A 12,702-nucleotide genomic window follows, 5' to 3' on the forward strand; every position below is an offset into this window, starting at 1 on the left:
GTCAATGACTCAGACAATCTTATAAAACTTTCAGGATTCAACTCTTAGCGAAGAATCCAGTGCAACTGTGTAGCATTCAACACATTACATATTCTGTGAATTTGCGTTCCAGTGACAACACATGTAATATAGCCTATAGGAGCGAGGAAAAAAAGGTTAGTTATGACCATTTTAAACACACAGTTTAAAACACAGAGTTCTGATAAATGCTTTGCTATTCTCACATTTTTATAATTGCCCTTTCATTCTTTCAAGGAAGAATTGTAATCATAGTCTATTTGTCTTGCAGGAGTTCAAGAGGAAAACGCAGAGGCTGAGCGTTGGTTGTAAGTACTGCAGTCCGGATGACCATCAGGGTGAAGCCCCAGTGTAAACGGGGGGCTGTGGATCTGCATCAGTGGTGCAGGAGCACTGGGCAGTGCTAATGGGATTTGGAAAGGGAACTTCCTTCCCTATACAGCCTCATCACAGACCATGACTGCTTACAACAGTAATGAAAGGGAAGTGGACACTAAGCCTGCACGTTCCAGACTAACCATTTTAACAGTTGAGGTCTTCCATCTGACAGAGCATTGACAGCAGCAGTAGTACTTGTTCATGCTTCCTACATCATGAGTGTTAATAGGGCCCACCCTTCTAGCTGAGATGGCAGGACAAGGGCTTACTGGGCTCAGAAATTACCTTTTTTTGAAAATGATAAAATTGACTAGATTTCTGTTGATTATGATGACATTTTTCAGGGGCTGGATTCATCTTACATAGTCCACTGAAGAGCAATAAAATAATTTTCAGTCAGTACTAAGCTAAAAAAATTATTTCTAACTCAAATCATCTTCAAACGTGTCACAGAAGACCAAGTCCAAGCCAAATTAGAACTGTGTATTAAAAAGACATTTTCAAAAGTTTCATTTGTAAAAGGCACAGAGATATTTCTCAATTCAGGAAAGAAAACTTTTTTTGATTGCTTTTTTCCTTTACAGACAGGTAATTCAAAGGAAGCCCAAACCATGCATTCAGTGAGAACAAACATACGGAGCACCCAGTGGTGTCCTTTCCCAATTGCGATATGTTAGAATGCTTAACATCAACAAACTCCATGTTCTTCACTGAAAAACTATTATTATTTTCATTTTCTCTATACGCACCATTTTTGTGAAGAATGTCTTTAAAACAGTCTATTAACATATGTAATTAGTGTGCCCTTTTTTGCAACACCAGATGGGGTGTGGGGGATGAAATTTATTCTTTATTGAGTCTGGAAGTTCTCAGAGAGCAGACAGCGACTGAGTTCGGATCTGAACAATAGCTGTGAATTTTATTGTTGCAATATTGTTAATTGAAGCCTTCAGTAAAACAGTTTGTTAGAAATGGGTGTGGGGGAGCGGAACACAATAGAAATTTCTGTAATTTAATATCTCAGAGCAATGAACAACAGTACAGCAAATCTTCAATAACTTGTCTCTGAATCAATGGTTCTTCTCCTGTAATATAGATGCAGAGAATGTTTTACTCACAGCATTGCAGAAATGGCTAAACGCAGCTCAAAGACACTTTTACAATTTGTAAAGTACTTAAGCTCTGAACCTACCAGAATCTAGTATGAACCACACATTATAGAAAATAGGGTCCTGAGCTCCTGAAATAGTGGGGTATTGTCAATCTCTATTATATTCTAAACTTTGCTATCATGACAGCAAATGAAAACTCCTTCCCAATCTCAAATGTTTCAGTCAGTTGAAAGGCAGCCAGGGAGGAGGGGATAACAACATACATGACCAACACCAATTATAGCTGGGGGGGGTGTTGGGGGTGTTACCAGTGAAATTCCAGGAATAATTCAAATCTTAGAGTAATTGCTCTCTGCATAGCGGCAAAAAATATTTGATGAAATCTTCTCATTTTATAGAAAGAGCTTTATGACTAACATCAGTGGAAGAGGTCTTTGTCTTCTGACTTCATCTGATTATAACAGCAACAACAAAATACCAAAATCCACAAATACAAATTTTCAGTAGTCTTTATTAAGATATATGTTTTTGCATATCTAGGATAAAAGTGAAATGGTCTCATCTCCTACATTTTCCAGAGGAAAAGAAAGGGAAGGGACAGGAGTTAATATTGTTTCAAATGTAGCACTCTACTCTCTATAGCAGTTGCAATCTACCAGCTCTCATGCCCTTGCCACTAGTTTCATGATATTTGATAAGATTGCTTATGTCTTGATTTATTCAAATTAGTTCTGCAGTAGACAAAAGTCAGGACACCTGTAGGGGAAAAAAAAAACCCAAAACCAGTAATTAGAAACTTTAGGGTATTGAAGACCAGACTAAATTTTCTTCAAAATAAATACTTACTAGGCTGAAGAAATCCTTCACTCATTTTCTAAAATAATGAAGGCATCAGATGAGGTGCACTTTGCATTCTTGACTATAATAAAAATGGGAACAGCTTTTTATTGTATGTTCTAATGTAAAGAAAAAAACATGATGTTGTACTGGTATGCAAAAAGTTTTTTATGAAGCAGTGTCGTATGATGAACAATATAAAATTAAGTACAGCAGAATTATGCAGTATGCTGTCCCTCACAAGCACTGATAAACATCAAGTGTTTTCACAAATGGAACAATAGCATCCGTTATATTGTCTTGGAATATTTATGCTTCATAATTAACGTTATGAGAAGAGGAAAACTATGTTCTGTAAAAGCAGTGCAGATAAGAGACATTTGTAATACCTACCATACAGTCCATTAACCTCAGCAATTTTAAGTAGCGTCATAGTCATCCATGACATTTCAGATTTCTCACAGCTTCAAATCTGTGGGCAGCTTCACAAGCTTTTTACAAAGTTTCTCATGACTAGGACATCTGTAAAATTCCCACCAGACCTTTCTTCAATTCATCTATTGTTATACACTTCAGGAATCCACCTATCTGAATAAGGATATAGGTACACCCTTAAAACTATGCTCTCCTGAACACAATGTTTATTTATTTATTTTTTTTAATCACTGATAATTTTAGGTGCTATAAGATATTAAAAGCATACTGTTTCATAATCTTACCTTTTTTTTGTCCCATTTCAAAGCGAGTTTTTGATGAGCAGCTTTCCCAGTTGAGCCTCATAGGGAATAGTCAAAACAACTGGATATAGATCTTCTGATTTTTAGCAACTAGTCCACCCTTTAACATAGATGTCTTCAAAGGTTTTAGCAATCTCACTATTTAGGTGAAAAAAAATACATATTTATAGTTATATTAGAGAGTGCAACACTGTCTGATGTGTTGCTTAGAGACAACAGCTCAAGGCAGACTCCTAAAATATTCAACAAATTATAGAAGTGTGTATCAGTGGCTAGTATTTTAATGCTCTGGTTTAATATTTTGCAAAAGTGATTTTTAATCCAGAAGAAAACAGCCCTGGGAACCCACTTCTCTTTAGATAAAACAGTCATTCAAAGTTCTGTCTTTTGGTTTTTAATTTCCACTTAGTTGCTCTTGAGTTTGGCTTCTCTCTTGAGGTTCATTTGCTGAGTATATTCGTTACTCACTAACTGCAAAAGAAAAAGTATTAAATACTGCTTCACTGCCAAATTTTCTTCTTGGATGTGTACTCAGGGTAGAACTGGGATGTTAAATTTTGGTGTGCTGTTTTGTTGTTAATTCTCTAATCCATGGAGGAGAAGAATCGGTGTATCTTCATTAATTCTGATCTCATGAAACAGGTATTCTTTTCCTGCAAGGAACTGATTCAGATTTCATCATCAAAATTGAAGCAGAACTGCTATAACAATAACACCTTTAAATTAGCTCTCTTAGAACATACTAGTCCTGCTTCCTTGACATGAAAACCTTTATTATGGATACTTCACTAAAATAAGTACATGAGAGGGGCTTACCTGAAGAAACATTTAATAACGATATTTAAAGGAATTCAGAGATCAGAATTCACAGAAGAGGATGATGTATCTTCCTCTCTAGCTGGCAGTGTTAAATACTGCTATATTGCAGAACTGAATGTAATACAACATTAAAGATATTTAGATTCTCAGACAATGCTAGTGTGTAAATAGTAAATAAAAAAAATAGATTGGATCTACAACTCCAGGGCATAGACTCAATTACAGTAGCGCTGGAGGAGAAGGGCAAAAGATATACTCTCTCAAAAGTCAAGTTCTACCTTTCCAACTTGCTATTCACCTCGTGTGATGCCGACATTAAAGACAGCATCTCCAATGGCATATGTGTGGACATCTTTAACCGGTCTGGATTACATTCAAAAAGCCTAGTCCCTTAGCTTTGAGTCTAGGGTTTTGAGTCTAAGGGCTTAAAACAGCATATTACAGAATTTTTAAGGACTGCATGTGTTTGTAGTCTCATGACTGTGGAGAAAAAAACAGAGATGTGATCTGAGCACAACAAGGGAAGGTCAGTTGCTTGGGATCTTGTTTATACAAACAAAATTTGCAGTGGCTTAATGGCATCTAGGTATAATTTACCAACTCCTAATGAACAGAGGCCACAACCACACCAAACAGGTTAGCATGCTTCATTGGAATGGCGCCATGCCAAACCATGCTATGCCAGCATAAAAATGTTTTGGGTCTGGTAGCTTTTCTGCTCTACACATTTGCTGGAGCTTAAGCATACTTTTTAACATAATAATGCCTTAAGTCTCTAGGGATTTCTGGAAAAGGGATGTCAAGAAGTTGCTAAGCTGGGGTCCCAGGCTGTACAGCAGAGCAGATGAAGACCCATAGGATGCTGAGCAGCTGCTGCCGCACCACCTTCTGGTCACCTGCAGCTCCCGCAGACCCATAGCTCAGCTCCCACAGCCCACGCAGGTGCTGCAAATCAGCATTCATAAAGTAAAATCTCTGTTTGCTAAACTGTTTGTTCTATGCAAGAAAAGGCACATGAATCCTCTAGTGGGAAAAAAAATATGCCAGAATGTGGCTTTTGTCCAGAGAATGGTGCTGTAAACAATGTCCCAGCCCCTCAGCTCCATGTTTGTGGTTCTCTTGAACCGGTACAAACAGCTTTTTTGGGGGTTGTGGAACAGAACAAAATTGCACATTTGTTTGATATGCAGGAGATGATACTGAAAGTAAAGGCAAATAATGTTCAGAGAAATACATTATTTGTACTTTTTTAATGTATCTCAATGGCATCCAAAAGTCACCATTTTTTCCCCAAGAACTGTAAACTAAAACTAAACACTAAGAACATGTTTAATAAAACAAAGTATCCATATTTGAATGAGACGCACTTTCTAAAGGTCATTTTTTGTAATGTTACACTGATCACCACCTGATTAAATTGCCTACTGCTCCAGATTTAATAAGAGACCGAAAATTCTCAATGGTATTTGGAACAGCTGATGTCTTTTAAGAGAGAAAGTGAGTGGGTAGCTAGTTGAAGCACAGAAGAATGCTTATTAGCGTGGAGGTGGAAGAAGTCCTTACTGAGAAAAACAATTAAAGACTATTTTATTTGGAAAACATTGAATTTTTATTTGTGCTACTTCATTGGAATCCTGGATACACTATCAACTTCATAATGGGGGGAAAAAAACAACAGCCGATAAGCTAACACTCTCCCCTTCAATTGCACACCGTATGGTAAATTTAATGACTTCACACTTTTCAGTATAAAAGATGTGTAAATATAGTCAGGAACTCTCTAATTTTTGTATGTGTTGTCTTGTATTTCTAAAAAAGTGTGCTATGGAAAACAAAAGCCATTCTTCTTAGGAAATCCAAATATACAAAAAGATAAAAAGACAGTAAGAGTTGTGTAAAGTCTAACTGATGGCATACTACAGAACCACTACATTAAGAAATAAGAAATAATTGCAGCTTAATTAACAAAGTCCCATGAAGGCACTGTGTATTATCTATGCTCTTGTAATAAGATATATGAAAAAGTTTTCACTGGGGATTGAAATGGCACTGAAGTAAATCATAGTTAAGTCTGTGGCTCAGACGTGTTAGGAACAGAATAATGAAAGGACAGTCCTTATTAAAACTGACTGTATTTTTTAAAACACAATCAGATTTCTTCCCCCCCAAAAGGTATAGTTTTCTTCAAGTAAGTATTATTTTAAAAGTCCCATGAACTGTGGTGAACAAAAAGTCGGGCAAGACAATTGCAACAGACCTTCTGGGTTCATAATCAACAGAACTACTGATGTGTTTATGTCTTTAAGCCTCCACCTCCAACTTGATATCCATATTTTACCTTGACTGCAAAATACATATAAGAAGTCTGGACTGACTTGTAAAGTTAAAATGCATCATAAAAGCCATATTTTAGTTTATTACAAAAAGATCGTGTTCTGTGAATATCACTGAAAAATAGTATATTCAATGGCTCTAAATTAAAGGAAGAAATAACATAATGAAAATCTTTTCATCTGTTCTGGTTTTGTGAAATGACTAGTCCAGCTCTCAGGGGCTATGCCGAGTCTAGGTTTCTCAGGTCACAGCCAGAAGAGCTGTACAGATGCCCCAGAATCAAAAGAGCTCTTTGAGAAGCTGTATGTGATGCTTCTTGGACACTTTGTGCCAGGAACATGTCAAAATACAGCTGAATTGTGATTCAGGACTGGGGTTAAAATCCATCCTCAGGCATATCACAATGGTTTATTGCTCAGGTCAAAGACTAATTCTTTTCCCCATTACCAATTTTCTTTCAGATCAGGTACTTCCTTTACAGGCATATCTGGCTGGGCAAAAAGGACAGTCATCAACTGTTTATTCATTGGTCTGGTATAAAATTTTAACATGGCACTGAGAGTGCAGAAGAAACAGCAAGACCAAGCTGTAAGCAGCAGCAGAATTGAAGCGTGAGCAACCACAAGACAGGACTGGCTCCTCTTCCAAGCAGCCAGGAGAAATGGACTTCAGTAAAATGTTATTTCCTTTTTTAAGGGAAAGCAAATGCAGATACAGGCAATTCCCTTTGGTCTATTATTATTTCAGTTTACATAGACATCACTACTGGCATCAGGTTCAAGGAGAATATGAGGGGGGGCAGAATTCAAGCAACCAGCAGCAGGAGACTTAACTCTTCACAGCATAGGACTATACAGGTGGGCAATAGAAAGAGACTTCACTGCTAATTAGAGCTTATTAGTACTGTTGCATTACAAGTGGTCATAAATAATCAAAAAAATAAATAAATAAAAGGTGCCAGGCACCATAGTACCTCAGACTGCCTACAGAAGGGTTTCAGATGAGAAAGTACTTTATTGCTTTGAAAATGTTTTGGCTTATACAATTAATCAAAATTACCTTTCCTCTAGCCAGATGGTATGGTAGTCAAACTCCACAGGCTTGGAGTGGATACCCCAGTCACTGGTACGACCTCTTCACTTCTCTGCCCACAGGCATTTTGAAAGGAAGAATCTTCTGCAGTCCCCCTCCGTCTCTTGAAGCCTACTACTGCAGTGGAATAAGAACCTAACTATGTTTCTGCTGTAATTGAAATTTCAAGCCTATGTTTTCCAAGTGGTTTGTAATTCTGGGGTGAAAAAAACCAAAAATTAATAAACAAACACATAAAAGCTAGCTAAAATGCTGAACCATAAAATTTCTAGGACTTTTTCCATATTTCTTGAATTTCAGTGGCATTAGAAGATCACCATTTAGTGATCGAGTGTGCAAATCACTGCCTTAGAGAGACAGCACTTGACAGAATAAATGGAAGAGAAGCAAGGTAAGAGCAAGACAGTTACAACTACTAAACTGTGCAGTGGTTATTTATTTCACCTCTAAAGAGAAGACATATTTTATTATTCACTCTGTATGAATTCTACTCTGTAAGCCTGATTTTTGTATATACTAAAAGACCCCTCACAGTTTACAGAAGTACTGTGTAAACATAAATAGCATTTACAGTCAACTTTTGGGTCTCACATCACAAAACTTAAGAACATCAAGTAGATAAAGTCAAACAAATCTCATTTCACATTTTATTACAGAGAGATTCAGGAATAATAAAGCATAACAACATAATACAGAAAAGGAAAAAATAAATGCCTGCATCATATTGGGTTTCATTTTATTCTCTGAGAGGTACACATTGCCATTAATTTTGCAGGCTATATACTAAGTTAAGGACATTTAGTTATGAAATCCCTGTCAGAGAATTGGTAACTGTCAAGAATCTGTTCATCACAACACTTGTTTCTTCTTGATTCAGTTTAACTTTACCAAATCTGAATATTAATGCACAACAAAAATAGTAGTCTTTGCATGGAAAACTTATGTGTTTCACTGAAGACACCCCCACTTCCTCCTACCAAACAGCTGTGTACAATAGTATATTCCAAAAAATTTTCTTCAATGCTAGAATACCAAAGAATGGCTGAGGTAAAAGGAAGTCTTTTTTGTCAAAAACCTTGTTTAGTCAAGGCACTTTAACGTAATTTTATTTTATTTACCAATTATAAAGCTGCTATCGAGTTACATAACTTATTCTAGGCTAGAATTAATCTACAATAAAGCTATGATCTGAATGAATCTAAAGAAGTAATGGCACTTTCTGCACCATCTATTGGTGAACTAGAATGAGGCAGCAAATAGGTCTTCTCACCAGGAAAATAAGTGTTATGGGTAGAGATAAAAATTTGTTATTAATCAACTATTCAAGTATGCGAGGGGGAGTAGAGACAAGTTGGGAAGCATACTTTAGGTCCAAAACCAGAACAGCAAACCTCAAAACAGATACATGAGATGAGAACAGTAGTTCACCCATACAGCTATCTTGAGGCTATTTGGTGAACTGAATAAAATATGTTACATCTTACTAAGCACAATAGCATGATCTGAAATGCAAGGATTTGGTTCTGTTATTGGGAAAATGTATGTGATGACTCTCTCCTGTGTGGATATGTGAAGTTTAAGTTCAGAAGCTCACACTAATGCCCTGATTCATTTCAGGATGCAGGGAGTTTGTGCACAACAGTATTAGCCAAGCTGGGGGTAGTCTGAATGCTTGGAAGGGTGATTCTGGGAAGATTTATTTCAGGATAGGATTTTCATCCAGTACAGGCTGCAACTGTTTAGTGATGTTCTCAGTAGATTCCAGGTCGGGATGACATGCAGTGACCGGATGTGTAGAATTAACACCAGTTTTCTTTTATGCTGTAGGAAGTTAATGCATGATGACCAGGTGATATTCTAACAATGTTGATCTATTTTAATTAACATTAAGTATTCTTAATGATTAACAGTCTCCCTTAGATTGTGCATTGGGTCTTCTAGTGCCTAAGCTGCCCATTTGTTATGCACTGCCCTGAGCATGAACATCTTGGTTATTCCATTCAGCATTAATTTAGGTTTCTAGTAAAGAGCCAAAGAAGCGGTATCCCTGTTGAAGGACAATGCAACCGTAGCTAATGCCCCTGAATAAAATGGCATTGCACTAAAGCTTTAGATCCAGTATGATCATTATTCACCCATACAAAACTAAAGAAAACAAAAGGACATTCCTATCATTGATTAGGAAAAATATTTGTCCTCAAGGCTTTGCTTCACATAAGAGATGGACAAGTGCAGTGCTTAGGCCCCTGAATCTCTTGCTTCATTGAGCAGTGATAGCATTGAGCAATCAGTGTTTGCACCACCAGGCTGAAATCACACTTCAGCAAGGTGATTCTCGATGACATAAACTCCTCAATCCAACACAGAAAACAATCTGGATCTCCTAGCAAGCACTGCTAGAGACGTCACAGAAGGTAGCTTAAGTCAGAGCCTAGGCCTGACACTAACATATAGTAGCAGCAAGACGCAGAGACAAGGAAAGGATAGTGTAGAGGGAGTCTGTCATGTATTTTCAAGGAAAGCAGACAGCATGTTCCCTATGGGCCGGACAAAAACATGCCAGAGTGCACTCCATCGTTAACAAGTGAACAGATAAAGGGTTGAGCAGAATGAAAGAAGAAAGAAAAAAGATCCTGTTAGAGATATTTCTATATTTATTCATTTGACATTTGCACTAGCAAGCAGAAGAGCCAAGACAAGAGACCATTCCTAAATTTAAGTTGTGGATGTTTTATTTCTATTCAGGTTTTCCTATGATTATTGTTCCATTTTCCCAAATGAAAATGATTTTTCTTTTTTCCATACAGGCTTTTCATATACTATAAGGGAAGTGCTGCTTGAGATAGCACTCATGGACTCATAGACATATTTTGGGACTAAAGTTTGCAAACATGATCATCAAATATTATAAAAAGGGTGATTTCTTTGCTCTCAGTAACAGCAGGCATAATAGATATTTTAGGTAAAAAATATATATACTGTTGACCTCTTTCACAGGGAGGGGAAACTGAACTACAGTTAACCTTCAGATTCCCAGATACTAAAACTTATTTAACAACTGGACTTTCAAGGTGTTGAGTTCAGCCAGTTATGTATAATTTTATTATGCTTGATGTTCACTTCAACTGAGTATAGCTATGCTAATTATAACCTCAAACTACTCACTCTCTCTGTGGGGTTGCTGCTTTCCATAGGGCCACAGTGTAATTCAAGAGAATGTTTCCCTATGTGCCACTGATATCTATCCAGATCTCCTTGCAGAGGCTTCCTCCTGTCCAACTATTTACATAAATAACAATCAGGTGTGTGAAGAGATAAAGTTGCTGTAGTTCTAATGTGGTTGAAAATAAGACTTCAGCCTCTCTGGTTATCAGGCTGCCTCCTTTTTTAAGTTAAACTTTCAGACCATTACGAACACTGCAATTAATAATGTTTGCTGCTCCTGTTTTTTTTTTTTCCCCTAAAATAAATATATAAAATAAAAAAGTTTAGCTAGAATCACAATGCAATAACATTGAGACTTCTCCAAATATTCAGATGATAAGAGATATTTAAACTAACTGAAAAAATTAAATTGAGAATGGGAAAATGTCTTCTTTCTCAGGCCTCAAGAATTCGCTGAAAGAAATTTGCATTTGGTATTTCCCTTACATGGATTGGGCTTTTGGCCACAGATCAAACAGGATAGATTAAAAGTTAATTATTCATATTCGCCTTGTGGTATTCAAAATATTAGATGCTGTCATGAAGAATGTTTGTGGGACCTTAACTGGAGTAACAAATTATTTGTTCTTCTTACATTCACAGGCAGTAAGGAAACAATACTAGAGATAACAAGAAAAACATTCTTATGTTAACATTTCATTGAAAGATTTTGTGCATCACTAATTGCCTTTCAACAGAAAATTGAAAAAAACTTATTACCTGTTTGCATCTGAATTCAAGATAATAATTTAAATTACATTTCTGTACATTGTAATCTAGAGAAAATAGATAATATACTAAAAAGCTGTAATGCTGTAGGTAAATCCTTTCTGCACATAGAGATCTCCTGCCCTAGCTCTACAGTTTTGTATTTTAGATAGGAAATATTGATCATAGGTGATCTCAGAGGTGTGTTACAGTATCCTCCATGTCAAAAGATTTGCACGAAGCTGCTCAATGAACACACAGGAACAATTCAACTAACCCAGATGTCACTGACCTACGTTATACGGTTATCAACTCCCCCCTTGTGGCAACAAATCTACTTGTAGAAAAATTAGTGCCTCTTCAGTTCCTCTGATTTGTCTGTCTATACATGATTTAGCCCTTTTCCATAGAATGACAAAGGTGGCTATACATAGCCCCTCTATAAAATGTGTATTGCTGTTTTAAGCAAACTCATTTGGCAGAAGCAGAGGAACAAGTTGGCAGAACTGTGGTCCTGCCGAGGACACACAATGGTGACTGCTGGGGCACAGGAAACCCTGACCTTGGAAGGGTCTAACCCTGCCCTTTTACAGTACTGCTAGTCTGTCTTCAAATGCTTCTACAGGTGCAACCAGCAGAGAATTACTACTATCATTTTAACATTTGAGAGAAATTTTTTCTAAGCGAGAGCAAGTTATATGTCATTGTAACACTGTCAAATCTATTTTTCATCAAAATACAAGATGTCGGTGATTCAATATCCATGACTTTTTCAAATCCCAAGTTCCCACCACTTCCAGAAGAGGCTCTACAAAGGTGCCAAGATGGCACCACAGAGTGTTCATTGAAAGAGTATTCAACATTAGGGGGGAAAAAAAAAAAGAAAAAAAAAGAAAGCAAGCAACTGAACAGCTTCTGCTAAGAGCACACAAAAACTGATTGAACCAAGAAAATTGCCAAAGAACAGTACAAACAGTATGATATTAACGAAGTTACTAACCGAAAAAGACCTTTAGAGTGATACAGCCTCCATTCTTAAGCAAAACATGTTACTGTCAGATTCATTTGCATTTTATTGGAAGAGACAAGGAGACCTCAGATATGCGTGCAATCACTGTGAAGAAACAAAGACAGCTCTCTGAGTTCAGGGCATCTGCATATCTTATTTATATTTTAAGAGTTTTATAGATCCATCTGAATGTCCACACATGAGCAATGCCCATTATTATTTTTTTAATCCTTTTTGTGTATATGATTTCCAAGAGGTTGTGACCTTTTCTTTCAGATACTAAATTTTCTACCCAGATATACAACTTGTCAGCTCCAAACAGACCTTCAGTGAAACTTGTGCAGACCAAACGAAGAATAATTATTGCCTTGTTCCAAGCCTTTGAAGCCTTCTTTTGCTTTGGTTGGGTCAGATCACTAGTTAGCAATCTCCATCCCCACCCCCCACCCCCAAG

The 12,702-nt window shown here is 36.9% G+C and overlaps 1 protein-coding gene across 5 annotated transcripts in view; it reads right to left on the reverse strand.

Annotated features, from left to right (window-relative positions):
• DLGAP2 (DLG associated protein 2) overlaps positions 1 to 12,702 on the reverse strand; it is a 467,774-nt gene that overhangs the window by 345,659 nt on the left and 109,413 nt on the right. Inside the window, exons 3-7 of one of the 5 annotated variants that reach the window (XR_010883825.1) lie at positions 7,295 to 7,523; positions 3,065 to 3,220; positions 2,739 to 2,933; positions 2,355 to 2,427; positions 2,002 to 2,264 (exon numbers count right to left, since the gene is read on the reverse strand). The exons of 1 other annotated variant lie outside the window; for it this stretch is intronic. The gene's annotated coding sequence lies outside the window, so the exon portion shown is untranslated. Of the gene's footprint in view, positions 1 to 2,001; positions 2,265 to 2,354; positions 2,428 to 2,738; positions 2,934 to 3,064; positions 3,221 to 7,294; positions 7,524 to 12,239; positions 12,323 to 12,702 lie in introns of those variants that run through there. 3 more of the 5 variants (XR_001292934.2, XR_010883823.1, XR_010883824.1) reach the window with 3 other exon arrangements.

The sequence above is a fragment of the Apteryx mantelli genome, chromosome 3 (genome assembly GCF_036417845.1).
Source record: "Apteryx mantelli isolate bAptMan1 chromosome 3, bAptMan1.hap1, whole genome shotgun sequence".
NCBI lineage: Eukaryota > Metazoa > Chordata > Aves > Apterygiformes > Apterygidae > Apteryx > Apteryx mantelli.